Source organism: Schistocerca piceifrons, chromosome 3 (assembly GCF_021461385.2).
Source record: "Schistocerca piceifrons isolate TAMUIC-IGC-003096 chromosome 3, iqSchPice1.1, whole genome shotgun sequence".
In the NCBI taxonomy this organism is placed as follows: Eukaryota; Metazoa; Arthropoda; class Insecta; order Orthoptera; family Acrididae; genus Schistocerca; species Schistocerca piceifrons.
In genome coordinates this window covers 384,829,661-384,845,832 of record NC_060140.1, presented here as the reverse complement: position 1 = coordinate 384,845,832, position 16,172 = coordinate 384,829,661, and the positions used below count along the sequence as shown (strand labels likewise).

The window sequence follows — 16,172 nt, the reverse complement described above, 5'->3', positions numbered from 1 at the left end:
GGATGGGCAGTGAACAGATACGAACCATATGTCTAGCCGTCAAGAAGGCTGATTAAACAAGCACGCTTACGTACATTTGAACGCTGTCTTGGTGAACCACTGCGAAATCATATTTGGGAGAAGAGAGATTTGCATTGCTATCTGATGTTTGTGTTTACCTCAGTAAAATTACTAGATTATGAGATGAACAATAATTTATGAGGCGAGATGTTTGTGACTTCTACATGTCTTGGAAATTCAAATCACGAAAAAGCGACAAAGTTTAATTAGATAGTACGGAAATTAGCAAGACCAGAAGTAGGTAGATACTATTCGTTTCGGCAGTAAAATGCTATCTTGCGATGCTCTTACGTTGTTTGGTACGCATTTGTCAGAAATGCTGTGTCAAACAAGTTCGTTTATGCGAAAGAGTATTTTTATCTTTCGTCACTACAGAAACATTTAGGATGATATGAATAATCCAGTGGACTGTATGTTTTTGTGTACACGAAAACGTTTGACTTAGCTATTGAAGTATAGAATAAATTTTAAGCACACCAAGTGGGAACGTATATTTGGTAATAAAATTTCGTAACAGTCAGAGCAAACCAATGTCACTGTACCATGGTTAAGTTGGAATAGCACTTTCGCAATAATATAAAATTGTATCGTGGTTATCGGAAGAGGGAAAAAATGGAAGATTTTTGTAGAGTGACATTTCCGTTGCCAGCGACAGTCAGAAGATAACCACTTCCCTTACGTTGTTAGCTGCACTGCGTCGGAATACAAAGAAAAGGCGAACATATGAGGACGACCTTGCGTGGGAGCGTCCCCTGCAACGGAAGCAGGGACGTGGCTTTCCCTCAGAACGCGTGGCGACCGTTAAAGGCACGCCGTGCCGTCGACCCCAGCCTCTGTTCCGCTCAACCGCTGCCGCACTCCGCCATCTGTCGATAAGCCCAATCCCCTACCTGACCCACGCAACAAATAGCGCTCCCCAGTGCGGTGAAACAGAAGCAGGCAGTGGTAACTCACGCATGGAAATACGACGGCACGCTGAAATGTAACGCCTCCGAATTTTTCTGCGAATACTCTGAAAGCTTTCTAAATGAAACTAACGTTATTAACATTCTACATCTTTATTCTTAATGACTACATACTCGTATTTGCAGTCCTCTGCCGTTAGAGAACTCCGAACCTTCGCGTGTAACACCACGGTGTGTAACTTAATTGTGTCTGTAAGAGAAACAGCATCCTGTAATCGAGTTTCGGTTTCTAAGATTTCGTTCTTCCAGACAGAGCATTACAATAACAGACCACACGAGCGTTGTAACATCTGCAACAATCCGACGCCTTCACAGTCATCGATCATCATCCACATACAGTTCCGACTTTACTCCATCCGATTTTCATGTTTCCAAAACGAAGAACATCTTCCAGGACTGCACTTAGTGATGAACCGGTGCAAGCAGAGATAAAATTGTGGTTCCGTCAACAAGGGCAGAGTCTACAGTGACGGTATCAACAAGCTAACCTCTCAATGGGAAATACGTGTTCGTCGCCAGGGTGAGAGTGCTGAAAAACAAGTATGTAGGCAAGAAGAATAAAGGCGCAGAATGTAAATTTAAAGAGCTCTAGGAGTTTTCACATAAAAAGTTCGGAAGGAATACCTTTCAATACGTCCTCGTATTTCTGAATCATTTCTAGACAAAGCGATACGATGTCTAGTTACTGGATGTCGTAAATTCTAAACCAGGAATGGATAGCGAGGACTCCGCGGTGACAATCTGTCCAAAAGTTAAGAAAACTCTAGTTATCAATACATTACTGTTGCTCGTTCCATTCTGCCAGCTGCATGTCATATCCCTGTACGAGTACTTTAGGGTCTATCGTAATTTCCTTTGCTTTTCTAGCGGCTAATTCAGTTTTAATCTTGTTCGCTGCAATCTTCATTTGCGAATTCTGCTTTATTTTTCATTCGAAATATTTGGGTAATGTTGTTATCGCGAGAAACAGAACTTGTTTGCATTCGCAATATATAGGACTGAAAAAGTAATTTTACATAGTTACTTCTACATGAATATCCCTCAACTCACCCACGTGTTTAGCAGAATGTTCTGAGAACCACTTACACACTATTTCTCTACTGTTCCACACTCAAATAGGACTTGGGGAAAGTGAACACACAAATATTTCGTGCTCGCTCTAATTTCCTCTATTTCATCACGATAGTCATTTCTCGCTATGTAGGTGGAAGTTAAATTATCGTATTTCGGCATCGGAAGGAGAAAGATTGAGATTCTAAGGTCTCACAGCAACGAAAAACTGTTTTTAATGACTGTTACCCTACCTCGCTTCCATATCAGTGACACACACTCCCTGTTCCTCATAGTGAAAGATATGCAGTATGCGCGGTATTTTAATAATACTTTGGGGATACTGGTCTGATCGTGCTGATTTCATCACAAATTTGCCTACATTAACCGATCTGTGCAATTATTATATCAACGAAGAAAACGCGTTGTATGTAAATTTTATTTAGGAATGAAATCTGGTATTTGGAAGGAAAACTGATTTTATTAGCTCTCCAGTGACCTTCACAACATGTTATGGCAGATGACAACCTGTCTGGTCAGTAAATAAAGGTACTACAAAACTTAGGCAACCATTAAGATAAATGATCTACACAGATAATGTGTTTAGGCCTAATTTTTATCTCACGAATTCTGGCGTAAAAAGTTTACACTTTCTTGCTCAAATAAGATACAACCACCAGTGATGATGGCGCAAATATATCGAACAGACTTTGACAACAAAAGTAATACAAGACGTTTGTGGTTTGCTTGAACAGATGAAACACATTGCCAACAAATATTAATGAAATAGTTATCTTGGAAATTGTTTTCTGATTACCGTAAACCTTGACCTATGATAATGTACAGGAAATTGTGACACTGGTTAATATAGCATTGTTTTGAAGACATTACAGAGAATTCCGGATGCCATTTAATGAACAACGAAAATTTATACAATTCAACACGAATCTATAGAGCATAATAGCTGCTAGTACTTTTAAATTACTATCTAGCGTGAAGTTCGTATAGGAATGCTGCACACTTGCAGAGTAACAAAATTTTCCTCTGGATTCTCCCGGTCGTGAAAAAACATCGCTAACGCCAAAGTCTTGTAAAATTTTCAAGACCCGCATTATTAAAAATATATTTGTAATACTGCAGTTACAGATACTGCGTACCCAGCCTCAGTAGCCATACTTCGAAATGTTTTCGGCACTTCTGAGTATTACACGGCTTTTGACCAGCAGCTAAACCGTAGTTTGGTAGACAGGAAGATAAATATTTCACAAAAATCACTTTCACCAGTAGACTGCACAGACCTATGGTCTGGGAAGGCTTTGGGCGATACGTCTTACCACTAATATCGGTAGGATTTAAATCTAGGTGGTGAAGTAAGAATCCATTGCGCCGGCGTATTTCCTTGACCGATAAATCTGAAATATATTATTAGCACACACGTTAATTCACGCGAAACGTTTAGACGTAGTGAGCTTCCGCGCAAAGAGTAACTACTTCACGATTACACACCACAAAATGTGGAAACTAGAGCTGCTTTTTGCCCTGTAAATATTAAATCTTAACACAAGCCGTTTTCAATGCCTGTAATCGCTACTACCAATGCTCTCTCCTCTATCGTTAAACAGGCGATAGCAACAACAATTGTTTCCGAAAATATGGGGATGTCACTGCACAACAGTTCCGGTGACATATATAACGAATTCTTGCCACACACACGGCAGAGTTAGCTAATTCAGAAATAAACTGCGCAACAGCTATGCACATGGTTCTCAACTTCTGAAAGTCACGGAAACATGAGGAACATCTCTACGCTGACGTACACCTTCGACGCCTACATCTGCACAGTAGATAGACACGCCGCGTGTACAGTCGTGGCAGCCACGTTTCACGCAGTGTTGATGATGAAGAAACTACTTACTCAACCTGTTTGAAAACTCGCTGAACCCTAGACTGTTCCGATTTCGGCCATTGCAGAAGTTCCGGTACTGTGTCGCGGCGAAGAATGCTGACGTTTGACACACACGAGGCTGATGCGAGCTAACCCTAGTCCGCTCTTCCGCCGCCCGTAGTCAGCAAAACGGCATTGAACTGCGCGCTGCGGCGCGGCAAGGAAGTGAGTCAGTTGAACAGTCGCGAGAGAGGCATGAATGGGCGTCGTGTGGCTCAGGTGGCGCGTTCTGAATCACGCCGGCACTTTCCCCGCCGTAGCCGCGCTAGCTGCCACGTCCGGCCGCTTCCTCAAAGCTGCCGCCGCTCCCCAGAACACGCTTCGCCCTCTTAGGACTGCATTATCACCACCGCCAACTGAACTAAATCATTAACGGAACCGATCCTGCCTCAGTCACAATTTTCATTGCAACCGCAAGACTGTTTCGGTAACTACGCAGTCATCGTCTATGAAAAATTGCAGTTCCACCAACTATTCAGAACTTCAAGAAGGGTAATTTTCGACCTGACTGAAAGCTGAACCGTAAAATCCTTCATCTGTAATACAATCATAGATGATGCAAAATACCGATTTTTTCTGATAAAGCGCTAGAACTCTAATTAGTCACCGTGAATAAATTGTACTAACATTTTTCAGAATAATCTCACATCAACAGCGTAGCTTATACCGGCTATAGTGTCTGCAAGAACACCTGAACATGTGAAAAACTAATTCAGTTAATAATTCCACTTCATACTGCAGAAACATGCTATCATAGGGCGCATTCAGCTATAAGCGCCTCGGTGAATTATTTCTAGATATATACGGAAAAATTAGGGACTTTTATTTGGCGATATGTTTAGGCATGTTTTAGAAACTGAAAGAATACGAAAACCACTAAATACGAGTAACAATAGTGTACTACGAAAATACGCAATTTAACTGTCGCACCGCTTTAAAAATGTCTCCAAAACGCGTCATTTTAGTTAGAATTATCGTGATACAGTCTCAAGAAATGTGACGTCTGTAGCTTAATATAGTACCCCGAATTTCTCGACTGAACTGGTTCGGAGGGATTCAGGATGAATAGAGTTTAACCTTGTCACACGCAATGTTTTCAATCGACAAACCGACAACATGTAAGAACTGTGTTTACCAGAGAGAGAGAAAATTTAGAGACTTCCCATGTATCGAATGAAAACCACTAAACGAATAGCAAATTATTTTCTGCACGTCCGTTACACATCGTACGATACATTCGCATCTACAGGTACACAACCATTCTCGAGCGCGGAATATTTATGATTTTTTCCGCGTGCGAATCTGCAACCAAACGATAATCCCTGGAACATATGTTAACTAATAAGCTGAGATGACTGTCACTTCGAGTAACTATGGCTCCGTCAACTTCCTTAGAGCGTAAAAGGCACAACCACTTCACATTTACGTCTCACTAGAAGCTTGTATATTATGTCATACAAGCAGCGGTGACTGCTGTTAGCGTAGAACAAAATGTATTTAACGGAGAGATTCGCAAAGCTTCCACACTACTAAAAAGTTTACGTATTTTCTTTGACATATATATATTGAGGAAGAATTTAGATCTGTTATCAGACTGGAAAACGCCGTATATTACAAGCGGTAGTGAACCGCAGTATCACTGGTAAAAATAAACAGATCTCGACAGCAGTCAGAAAAAAATATTGCCTCTGAGGATTACGTTTATAGAAGACTAAGCCGCCATTGTAAGGTAACATGTCAGCACGATCTTTGTCTACTCTCGCCCTATGAGAGGTTAATTATCAATAATCGACAAACGTTACGACTGTCAACTTGGAATATCTGTCATTTGATTTGACTTTCACGAGATTGAACGATAATCTCGTGATACTACGCCGTTGTTGCAAACCTTCCTCAGGAATTACGAATCAAAGGAAGAAAGGTTGAACACAGAGATAGCAGAAATTAGTGCAGTGGTCGTCAGTCGAATTTCAACCATACCTCGCAGCATTACGACAGGTCGAGGCGTTCACAATTCCTGCGTCACACGTCCTTGGCACAGAAAGGAGCGGCTGGCAATAGCTATTTGGGCACGCGAACGCGCAGCACACAGGGGGAGGTGCACGAACAGCGGAGACCGGGTCTGCGACGGCAACCCTCACCCAGCGACGGCCGGCCGGCGGTAGCCCCATTCACGCCCGTGCAGCGGGCACGCGGCCGCGGCTGCCGTATGTTTTCAGGACGGCGCGTACCAGTGTCCTCGGCGCATCTGTTCACCCACGGCCTAGCTGGCTTGTCTCTCTAGCTTCGCCCACACCGATATACGCCGCGCGGCCCGCTCGGGCTTTCTCCTGCGCGCCACGGGCTTCTTGCTACGAGCTGCCCGCCGTTCACAAACCGAGGCTGCCACGACGTCAGCACGGAAGGACACTCGGCCGTCACCACCAGTGCCGATAAAAAATGAAAGAGACAGAGAGAAGCAAAGAGCTAAGCTGGCAAGTAACTGGACGACGGCGCACTAACGCACACACTCACACCCGAATACGATCACCGAAACTGCTGCACACACACACTCCAGCTCCTCATTCATAGAACTAACGGATTCACACGCGGCAGGGGACCCGGTGAGGGTACAGCGCGAGATATGGAAGTACACATCACGAGAGACTCTAGAGAAGGCGGAGCGAGAAATGCTAGTGCAGAGACGAGACAGAGAGACGCACACGTGGGATGTCTTACAGCAGAGAGCTGGAACAGCAGCGTTGCGGCAGCGACGACGTCCTCGACGAAGCGGCGAGTTGTAGCATTCTTCGACGCTGTCGAGGCCGGTCTGCGGCGGCAGCTCCGCGGATTTCACACTGAGCGGCGCAGATCCGGGCACGGAGGGAGAGAGGGATGCGAAGAGTACACACTGGGCGCAGGGGGAAGGAGGCGCGCACACGCGATCACAGAAAACACACACAGCAGCGGTAGGTGGCAGCGGACGGCAGCTGCGGTGCGGTGCGCCTGCACACGCTCTCTCTAACGACTGGCGCTGCCTCAGCGGCAACGTCGCGCCGCCGGCCTGCCCGCCCGACCCTACCGCTCTGCCATCTGGCGGTGGAGGCGCGCAAACTATCGAGCCACTACGTTTTTATGAATGGGAGACTTCTTTCAAGGCAGCCATCATTGACTTGTTCTGAATGAAACAGCTGCGTGCGGACCGTTGCGAAAACATCGGTCCCTCTTCGTCTCGCTCTCTCTCTCTCTCTCTCTCTCTCTCTCTCTCTCTCTCGCTCGCTCCTCGTTTATTCCGTCTCGCTCAGTCCGTCTTTTCCTCGCTCTACCCGTGGCGCGGGGGCAGACACCGGGCAGCGTTTCAATAGAAATGGTGCAAGTTGCGCGACGCACTGCGGCGGCAAGGCCGTGCCTAGATGAATAAGGGAATTATTACAATGAGCGTGCCACCGCCGCATCATATTTACGGCGACGCCAAAATAATTCCTCCGCCGACCGGCCGGCATAAAGCCTTCATGAATGAACGGAATTGCGGTGCGGGCAGAGCTAGTTCAGCTCTCCCGCCGAATGACGAGTCGGAGCCCAGATGGCGGCGGGAGGGAACCTGGACGGAAGAGGACGGGGACACACACAATAGCCCACGGGGCAGCTGTTACTGGCTTTCGCGCCCGCGCCGCGCGCAACCGGAAGTCTTCCTCGTGGGAGGGCTGCCGCTGCGGCAGAGGGCAGAACAGATGGCGCGCACCTCTCCACTGCGATGGTAATTTCCGGCTCGGCCTGCTGAAAGCCGATTCTTTTCTTTCTTTAAGCTCTCCACCACCCGCTCCCCCGTCTCTCTCTCTCTCTCTCTCTCTCTCTCTCTCGATCGCTCGGTCTGGTTAGCCCCGACGACGTGACGTGGCATTCGTGTCCTGTCTTTCGTCTGGACTAACAGCATCAAAAACTAATTTGCACTTCTTATTAAAGAGCAGAAGCTTTTCTTTCAGGGTGTTGCAGTAACCATAAGTCAACCCACAACATATGACTAACGTACAGTGAATTTCCTAATAACTACTTCGGTTACAAGGAGAACTTCGTGACAACGTCGCGATTTCGGTGGTACGGCCATATTCCTCTACGGCCATATTCCCCGTAACGAACATACTTCTCGCCCTTGCTTAACACGACATGTGTATGTTCATTACCTGGTATATAATGTCATGTTCACCCTCAATTAGCAACAAGATTTTCCAAGAATCGGAGTACTGTAGAAGACAATCTGTTGCTGTAATAAGACAACCTGGTATATTCTCTCTGCCCTTTCGTCAACCGCCGGCCGAAGTGGTCGAGCGGTTCTAGGCGCTTCAGTCTGGAACCGCGCGACTGCTACGGTCGCAGGTTCGAATCCTGCCCTAGGGCATGGATGTGTGTGATGTCCTTAGGTTAGTTCGGCTTAAGTAGTTCTAAGTTCTAGCGAACTCCTGGCCTCAGCTGTTAAGTCCCATAGTGCTCAGAGCCATTTGAACCTTTCGTCAACCATAGGTATATTATAATAGACTCTTCACCTCACTGTTACCCTAGCGCATTCGTACTACAGTAGTGGTGACTGTCACAGAACTCGTTAACAGTAAACGTGATTTCAGTTTCCATAACAATTTGTTACGAAGTGCACGCATTTTAGAGCAGCATGGCCAGGAAAGAAAAGTTTTAGTGGTGGAAGAAAAAGTGAAAGTTATTCATGATATCGAGAGTGAAGCTAAAAGTTTTTACGTGTGTCGTCAATTTTGCCTCGTAAATTCCCCAGTGGAAACGATTGGAAAAATAAGGATAAAATTGTTACTGCGTTTGAACAAAATCGATCTAAATTCAAGTGACTACGAAAAGTTGAAAAGAGCGACGTTGATGAAGCGCTGCTTGTGTGGTTTAACCCACAGAGAAGCATCTCTCCTTAAGGGATCTCTCCTTATGGGAAAGCAGAAGAATTTGCCAAAAAATTAAAATTAGAGGAATTTGAGTGCAACAGTGGCTGGCTTAACAGATTCAAGCAAAGTCAAGGCATTACTTTTGGCAAAGCGGGCAGTGAAGCCGACCGTGTACATACTGTAACAATCCAACAATGGCTCACTACAGTGTGGCCGACAATTCGTGAACGATACGCACACAGTGACAGCTTTAACGCAGACGAGACTGGCGTTTTCTATAAACTGACACCTGACAAAACTCTGAAATTCAAGGGTAGAAAGTGTGTCGGTGGCAAGTTATCGAAAGTACGAATAACAGCTCTGGCCGCGCTAATGCAGATGGAACTGAGAAGAAAAAATTGTTCGTGACAGGTAAATCGAAAAATCCCAGACGTTTTAAGCATGTAAAAAATTTGTCAGTGCACAACAGTGCTAATGTGAAGGCCTGCATGACCTCCGAACTCTTTGTAGCTGAAATATAGCGTTGAGATTGGGAGCTTAGAGATCAGATAAGGAAGATACTGGTTCATGCTGACAGCTGTCCTGCATTGTCTGGTCTGGTCTTGTTTTTCTTCCTGCAAATACGAGAAGCTTATTGAAATCATGGACCAAGGAGTAACTAGGAGTCTGAAGTGCCACTATCGTAAGCTCATACTATTGAAAATTATACAATGCATTGAGAAAAGCAAGATTATTCTATTACACTGATGTATGCGAGCAGATGCATTACCAAAGCTTGGAGCCGGGTCACAGCCCAAACCATCAAAAACTGTTTCAATCGTGAAGAAATCACAACTGAAGGAATAAATGCCGCCGAAACTGAAGACAAGTTCGATGACACTGATGATTTGCTGCCATCTGAATTGCTGACAGAAATTAAGTGTGATATTCGCAATCAGTGCGAATGTGATAAGTATGTAACAACAGATGATGACCTTGTTTCAACCGAAGCGCAAACTGAAGACGAGAGCCACAGTGACCAAGAAGTGAATGAAGGAGGTGAAGAAGAAGAGGAAGAAGAAAGAAAGAAATTCCTATACCTACTGTGAGTGACGCTTTGGAAGCCATTAAAATTGTGAATATGTTCTATGAAACTAGGGGAGGGAGCAGAAACTGCAAATGAAATAATGAAAACAGAACTAATTTACAAAATGTGTATTAGACTAATAGATAGCAGAGTAAAATGACTGATTACTTCACTCTTAAGAAAAGGAGTTAGGCGAGCACTCGATGTACTGCTGTATATACTGTATTCAGGTAAGCTTAAGAGTGATTACTGTATGTAAAATAAAAGGAGTCTACATAAATCTGTTCTTTTCCATTTGCCAGCACTATACAGGGTGATTCACGAAGATATACAAATATTTTAATATGTTACTCTACAAGTAAAACTAAAGAAAAAAGTTCAAATAAACATAGGTCCCCAAATGTTTAGTTACGCAGATACGCCTGATAAAAGATTTTGCCTCAAATTTAGCAACTTCGCTAATATGAAGCAATTACAAAACTGTTTGAGGTTTAAAGTAAAGCACGATCTCCATTTATTTTGTTGTTATTGATCTGGTGACTCTAATAAAACATGTCCCAGACGTCTATCTGCAGTACTTTTCCAGAACATCCAGAGAAGCAAAGAAGTAATTTCGTAAAATTTTTAATATATTAACTACTAGGCCCAATTTGTTTTTTTTTTTTAATTCCAGACAGTTGCACAAAGTTTTCAACAGAAGTTGTAGAGAATTTAATTTTGGAAAAATGATGATAATAACGTTAACTGAAACAGTATGAATGTGTCAGACAATATGCTTTTATTAATACCATAGCACACGTCAAATCATGTTAAACCAGAAAAATACAGTATTGTTATTACGTTCTTTCACTGAACAATACAGAGAACTAACTCGTTTCAAGGTTAGGAAACGAATGAAACAATTCACTAACGGTTGCCAACAATGACTTAAACATTTCTACTTTCTTAATGGAAGATAAATAAATTTACTTGTATAATAACATTTGCCTCCCTCGATGTTCTGAAAAACTACTACAGACACACTTCTGGGAGTTGTTTTATTAGACTCACCAGACCAGTAACAACAAAATAATTGGAAGCCGTGATTTACTTTAAGCTCTTACAGTTTTGTAAATGCTTTATATTAGCGAAGTTGCTAAATTTCAGGCAAAATCTTTTATCAGGCGTAACTGCGTAACTAAACATCTGGGAGCCTATGTTTATATGAACTTTTTTCTTTAGTTATACTTGTAGAATAACATATTAAAATATTTGCATATCTTCGTGAATCACCTTGTAGATTGAAAATACGAATCTCGGTTACGAGACTCATCTATAACAACATACTTTTCAGGGTGCTTTCAATGTTGTTATAGCCAGGTTCCACTGTACTTTGTCAATAGCAAGTAGGAATGAATTTGCCTCAAACTGCAATTATCATCATCATCATCATCATTATCTTAAACAGTTTCCTGTCCCAGGCTAAGTCTGCTTGAAACATAAGCCCCGCCATTTAATCATGTTTTCCTACCATCTTTCTGTATTCACAATGGTCCAGTCCTAGCCTCTTTTTTCAACACACTGCTCCACACCTTTAAGTCATCTGTCTGTCCGTTGGACTTCCTCTTGGTTGTTTCCTTCACATGTCCATCTCATGTATATTCTTGGAAATCCTCTTGTTTTCCTTTCTCTTTCAGAGCCCTTATTATCGTAGCCTTGATGTTTCTAGCGTGCTCTGCAGGGGCTCCTATTTCACTATTTCCCTTATCTTTCCATTCCTCATCCAATCTCTCTTTTGTCATTCCTATCCTTCATCTGAAGAACTTCATTTCACATGCTTGTAATCTGCTTAAATCCTTTCTTTTTTTTCATTAGCCACATTTCAGATGTGAAGGTCAGTATTGGGATGTAATACTTCTATCACTATTTCTTTGCTTTTTTGTGGTACATCTTTGTTCCAAACAAGACTTTGCAGGAATTTTTTGGCCTGTCTGCCACATTCACTGATCTCTCTCTCATTTCTTCCATTTTCCTCTCTCACACTTCATAATCACTTGACACTTTCCACCTTCTTCAAATGTTCACCTCCAGTCCTTCTTCCACTAGTTGGTCTCTCTTTCTTTCTAGTTGTAAATTTCATTCCATATTGTCCCACAGCTTTTTCTCAAGTATGCAGCTATTCCTGAATCTTCTCCTCCCTGTTTCCCCAGATCATCAAGTCATTCGCAAACACCATTGCTTTTATCTTGTCTTCTCCAATTTTTTTCTACCATCTTCGTCATTATCTGATCAATTATCACAAAGAAGGGGAAAGGTGGCAATCCACTCTCCAATTCCATACCAAACGTTTGCTGGAATCAATACGTCCTTCCATTCCCACTTTCACACTACTCATACTTTCACAGTGCATCTCTCCAATTCTGATTGTTGTATCTTATCCCACTCCCTTCTTTTGTAGTGCTTCTCAGACCTTTATTCTATACACACTACGAAATGCCTTTTCTGTACCGTAAACGGGCATCACGAGGTCTTCCCAAAGTTCCTACTGGTCCTCCTGGAGCTGCCTTACTGCAAGTGTGAGCTCAACATTGACCTCCCAGGTCAACTTCTAGGTCAGAGGCCACTTTGTCTCTCAATTTGTTCTCGAACCTTGTCCGGATTCTACGCTTAGATTGGAGTTACGTGATCTTCAGATTTTATTACAACATTGGATTCCACCATACTTTAATACTAGAACTCCACCAAATCTGAATTGGTACGATTATCATAGTTCTGTGCCTTTTAGAATAATATGTTACCCATTGTAATAATGAGGTTTAAATTTTGTTCTTGGCCGGAAGAGAAACTTCGATATCCCTGGAGTGCGACACACATACCCTTAATGTAAATGTTTCTTAATTGATATAAACTAACTGCGAAAATTATGAGATGATATTCGATGTACATAAATTGGACAATATCACTGTATAAACAGTTATTGCCCATGACTGCGTGAAACTGCAATTTTATGTACAATTGACTTCAAATTGAGTGCACTGATTAATCTCACTAGCGGGAGAGAACAAGCAAGCGTAAAACAAATCAGTTCTCTTCTTTTTCTGCCCATCGACATGTTCTGGCCTCAGTGTCATTTTTTCACTGGCCGTCCTGTGTCCCTGTTTCCTTTGTGCCTGCACTGTAAGGCCATTTTTTGAATCCTTGTCCTTTCATTCGTTCCAGATTTTCTTCCAGTTTCGTTTGTGTTCTCCTATGTTGTCATTTACTGCAACAATATTCATTTGTTTGTAATGTTTTCGTTAGGTATTCTATCCAACGTAGTGCAACCTTTGACTGCTCGTAAAAATTTTATTTCAGCTGCCTGAGCTAGGATAGAATCTTTTCATAACTCAGACTTCACTGCCATATAAGTAGAACAGTTCCATCCGTCATCTTACATGATTTTAGTTCTGTGTCTCTTCGTGTATTTTTAATGTTCTATTTATAGTGTCTCATATAATCTAATATCTCAGTAATTTAAAATCTACATCCTTATCTTCGTTAAAAGAAATATGGCTCCCTAGGTAACTGAAGAGTCGAATTTGTTCCAATTTATGATATTCAATTACAGTTTTGTTTCGTAGTGGGCATTTCCCATGGAAAGTCATTGTCTTAATTTTATTGACTGCTGGTTTGATTTTTGTAGTCCGTCCTCAGAATTTCCCGTTAATACAATGCAAATGAATCATGTATGCACTGGTTTACTGTAACAATTTAATGTGAACAGGTATATCTGTAGATGAGACTAGTGGCCTCGAAATCTATCCTGCTACAATAAAAGCATGAAGGTCATGTAAGTGTAGCCTGTCGCAACTTCATTCATACTCTCAATTCATCATACTAATTTTTCCGCACTTCCGTCAAGGAGGGAAAATGTATACTTTGTTGACTTTTACAAGGAAGACGGGAAATTTCAAAAACAAAAAAGTCCACAGCCAGAGAGTTCATTCGATTAAGATTGGCCATAATCTTTTTCAACACAATCAGGGCAAAAAATTATCAAAACGCTATTTTAAATACACTGTGCAAGTCCTTTAGACAATGGTTCCGAACCTGGGAGTAATTACCTCCTGAGAGGTAAAATTGAATTTTTTGAGTGATAAATCAAAAGGGTTCGACTGTGTTCGGTCATGAAACTAAATACATTTTTGAAAGATTTTTGCTATTACCAGTATTTCATAATACTATGATACCTATTGCAGAAGATATGAATAACTACTTTTTTTTTTCTAATGCTAGCATAACATCTGACACAATGTGGCAGAGGCTGTAGCTAGTGAAACGAATACATGAGCATCTTCCTCACATAGCCCATCCCCCACACACATACTTTGTACTAGGGATCTATGACAGTAAAACTGAAAAATAAAACTCAAATATGCCTAAACATATCATGAAAATCACTTCTGTGAATTGCAGGTAATTCCTGCAATTGACCAGAAATTTTTTCATTATTCACTTGGCAACACATGAACGAACTAATTAACAATACAACCCTACAGTAACTCTGTAATGACTACTACACTGTTGTGTGGCCTACACATTATTATTATTATTATTATTATTATTAGTGGCAGTGGCCATACACAAAACATTAGCAGCCTGAAGTCTTCCAATTTTTTTCAGAAGTAAGGAGTCCAGCAATCAAGTGATTTACAGCCAGTGAGTATACTGCACACATTTTAGCTTGGTTGATTTCAATGGGGATGCATGGCAAAGATGAAGCAAGTATCACTAGAGAGAGTAGTAGCGTAGAGGAAGCACATCTTGAAATATGTGGCCCTCAGTGTGGAGGGAGTTGTATGTCGGTAGCACGTGCGGTTCACTGAGAATTAAAGTTTGGAAGGTAGGAGACGAGATACTGGCAGAAGTAAGGCTGTGAGGACCGGCCCTGAGTCGTGCTTCGGTAGCTCAGTTGGTAGAGCACTTGCCCGCGAAAGGCAAAGGTCCCGAGTTCGAGTCTCGGTCGAGCACACAGTTTTAATCTGCCAGGAAGTTTCATATCAGCGCACACTCCGCTGCAGAGTGAAAATCTCATTCTGGTCACTGAGAATTGCTTATCATTCTATAAAAAAAACAGGTTGATGGAAATAGGCAGTACCAACTGCCAAGTTGACTCATTAGCTCGTGGTTTAATAAAACATCCACAAAAAGTAAATATCATTTGCTTTTTGTTAATCTAAAAATTAAAGGGGGCGAAGACAATTCTTTTTTGTTCTAAAAGTTAGTTGGGCTCTGATGTTGATGATGGTGGGCAGAGGCGAGGGCTATTAGCTACTATCTGATTATACTCGTGGGTAATGGTCTTAGAAAGGTAGGGAACCATCGCCTTAAGAGAAAGAGAGGTGACTATGAGACGGGAGAAATAAAACAGAAGAATTTATGCACTTTTTCATTGTCCATATCCAAACCGTTCTGAAACGAAACAAGGCATTAATTACAGAGTATATGAAACATATAAAAGGATTCCTTTCTTATTTTTCCCTTATGCACTGGATCTGGAATAACTGTTTATACACAATCGAGAAAAAACCCAGTCGATAATATGCGCCAAATGTCGATTTAAGCAGTGACAGCTAAAAACAGATTTCGTACTTGATAGTGGTTGGAAAGTGTTCTTTCAAAGGTTTCCTTAACATTCCGTAATATGACATATTCAGTAACTTACCGTTATAGTTCGTTCACTGAGCCGCTTCGAGCGGCTTTATCCCACCCCACCATGTCATAAAAAGAGACATCTGTCAAACATTACATTCTCTTCGTTTTTCCTGCTTCAATGTCATTTGTATTTATCTTCCAACAATAAAAAGGGATCTGAATCCAAACAATTTATATACTATCTGTGGATAATGGCCACAGCCACAAAACCTATTTCATCCTCTCTTATAGAGTTCTCTGAATTAAATGCCAAATCTCACTAGAAACAAATAAACGGCCATCTCTTCGGTTTATAAAGTTCTTTTACATGGGAAAAGTAATTAATAATTCTACTGTACCATTTCCACATATGTACAAAACTTAAACTATTAGTTCAAGAGATGAAAGATAGCAACAAAACCATGAGCTTATTGTAAAACCATGGCTATTCCCACTCTACTACGTAAATGTCATATTTGCACCGTAACCAAAGACGCAGGAACAGGCATCAGACAACATACGTGCTGTCTTAAAACAAGAAAGGAAGGATACACGGG

The 16,172-nt window shown here is 42.0% G+C and overlaps 1 non-coding gene across 1 annotated transcript; it reads left to right on the top strand.

Moving 5' to 3' along the window:
• Positions 1 to 14,877: 14,877 nt before the first annotated feature.
• Positions 14,878 to 14,952, top strand: Trnas-cga. The gene has a single exon. It is a non-coding gene; the product is annotated as a tRNA-Ser (tRNA).
• Positions 14,953 to 16,172: the final 1,220 nt, after the last annotated feature.